Raw genomic sequence first — 2,721 nt, forward strand, 5'->3', positions numbered from 1 at the left:
CGGGGCATAGAGGACCTACAATAATGTACAGTATTTGAAAAATAATGTGTTTTTTGAACATTAAAGCATGTCAACATATTCTGTTACACCAAATACACAAAATAATGATCTTTAAAAAAGAATCTTAATTTTTTTTTTTTTACAATATGAGGTGACCTGCTTTATGTAAAACATAACAGATTTTATAAATCTACATCATGTGAGTGGACATAATATGAAATATTTTTTAAAACAATTTCTGTTTTCAAAACATTTAAATCGGGACATTACTTATACATTAAAATAGAAATACTGGAAAAATGAATGTACCCATTCTTACAAACAACAAAAAAAGGGTATGTTTACTTATTTAGTTACTGGGATTCACAAAAAAAAACTGACGCTATTACCAGCATGCAAGTTAATATTTGGCTTATGTTTAATTAAATGAAATTAGTAAAGTGTTTTAAGGGGAAAAACAATTATATCATATAAATTAAGTTTTGGACAACGGATACTTGACACAAAAATGTACGTTTTGTGACAATAAAATAAAAAATTACAGCATTAAGTTCTATATGTTCATACTATATTGTGCACCAAAAACAAAAATGTCATTAATAAAAAGTTATGAAATTTCAAACCTGTACTGAAATGTATTTGTGTCTCTTTTCCCTGCCATCTCAATGAATAGAGAAATGGAGCTTTGCAGCTTCAGAGGAGATTGTTTTAGAACTTCAAAAGAATTCAAATTCACACAAGCCATATTTTGTGATGCTTTTGGAGCTTAAAAAGCCTCATTCCCCATTTATTGTAATTGTTTGGAAAAGAGCCATCATTAAGCTATATCATGCAACATGCTTAATTTTCTTATCTATGGAAGAAGAAGGTCAAATGTGTTTAGATCAACAAAGGTGAGGAAATGTTGACAGATCTTTTAGTGTATTTTCCTTTTATCTCATTTAAAGTCCATCTGAAATGCACTTTTCTCAATTCTGTAAATAAAGTACCACAAATTAGCATCTTGTCAACTAAGGTGTCCCTGTGTTATTTTGATTCTTTCAGTTGCTTGTCATCAGACTGATGAAACAGGACAGGCTATGGGGCCTGAGGAAGTTGAAGGAGATGTGGAATGGCATCAAACCGGAGCAGAGAACAGAGAAACACTCGGACCGACTGAGGAGGACAGAGCAGATGAGCCTGAGAAGAATGATTCAGAAGACAAGTCTGCTGAGCAGCGCTAGTAAGTGTACCACTCATCATAAGCTATTGTGAAAGAGAACATGGTAGGAACAAATGCGTTGTGACACAGTTGCAGTGGGACGGGTATTTTCAGCTGGTCGTTGTGTGGCTGCTCAATGCTGTCTCTTTGCCGTGTTCACAGTCAAGGCCTCGACTTCAGCCAGAACCCTCAAATGCTGACAGGCACCTGGGCCGAGTACACTCACACCGCTGAGAATTACCTCAGAGGCTGCAAATGGTGACCACTGATGAAAGCAAGCTGTTTATGATGGCTGTATAGTGTAAACTGTATCACAGATATGCTAATGTGCTGTCTATCTCTCTTTATGACGTCTCTCTGCAGGGCTCCGGATGGTTCCTGCATTGTCTCAAACAGCGTTGATAATGTTCTTCGTGTGTATAACCTCCCGCCTGAGCTGTACAGCAGCCACTGGGATATGCTTTCTGAAATGGTCAGCCTCTTCTAGAATATCTTGTCATATTTATGTGTACAAGTAAAAATACTAAGCTGAGATCAGTTCCCTTTGTTTGTAGAACTGATTTTAAGCCAGTGTTTAAGATGATGGCTTGTGACACAATTTAAATGTAGATTCTACTTAAAGGCATAGTTCACCCAAAAGTGAAAATTCTCTCATCATTTACTCACCCTCAAGTTAGTCCAAACCTGTATGAGTTTCGTTTTTCTGTTGAGCTCAAAAGAAGATATTTTGAAGAATGTGGGTAGCCAAGCAGTTGATGGTCCCTATTGACTTCCATAGTAAGAAAAATACTGTGGAAGTCAATGGGGACCATCAGCTTTTTTTTAATTTTATTTTTTTTAATATCTTCTTTTGTGTTCAACAGAATAAATAAACTTATATTGGGTTGACATAACTTGAGGGTGAGTAAATGATGACAGGATTTTCATTTTTGGGTGAATTAAACTATCCCTTTAATACCAGCATCTTCATTTTGAAAGTCTTGGAGTGAAAGGATCACTTTTTTACTGTATTTCCAAACCCTTGATATGCATATAAATCTGTAAACAGTCTGTGTAAGCAGTCTGATTTTCTGTATGCAGGATATGAGCCCATAATGCTGTTTTTGTTTGTGTGCACTCAGAGTCCAGTGCTGAAGATGGCAGAAGGAGACACCATCTATGAATACTGCTGGTTCCCCAAGATGACTTCTATGGACCCAGACACATGCTTGTGAGTTTTTCTGTCTGTCCTATTTCAAGGTATCCTAAATCAGCAGTTAAAAGCATCTAGACCAGTTTTTTTTAACAAGTTTTTTTTTTTAAACATTATGAATTATGAGTCTATCTGAGATTTTTTCTTTTAAATTAGCATTTTTATCAGGCTTCTATGAAAATATCATTGGACATTTTTGAAAATGAAGCATTTTAATAATTTAAAATAAAGCATTTTAATAACTGACTAATAACCTTTTTATTGAACTTTAAGTGGAAAAAAAAGCAAAAGCAAAAATCTCAGACAGACTTAAAGGTTTTTGCATCTG

The 2,721-nt window shown here is 35.0% G+C and overlaps 1 pseudogene; it reads left to right on the top strand.

The window, feature by feature from the left end:
* LOC107683562 (telomerase Cajal body protein 1-like) overlaps positions 1 to 2,721 on the top strand; it is a 15,181-nt pseudogene that overhangs the window by 2,450 nt on the left and 10,010 nt on the right.

Source organism: Sinocyclocheilus anshuiensis, unplaced genomic scaffold (assembly GCF_001515605.1).
Source record: "Sinocyclocheilus anshuiensis isolate Anshui unplaced genomic scaffold, SAMN03320099.WGS_v1.1 scaffold874, whole genome shotgun sequence".
NCBI classification, from domain to species: Eukaryota; Metazoa; Chordata; class Actinopteri; order Cypriniformes; family Cyprinidae; genus Sinocyclocheilus; species Sinocyclocheilus anshuiensis.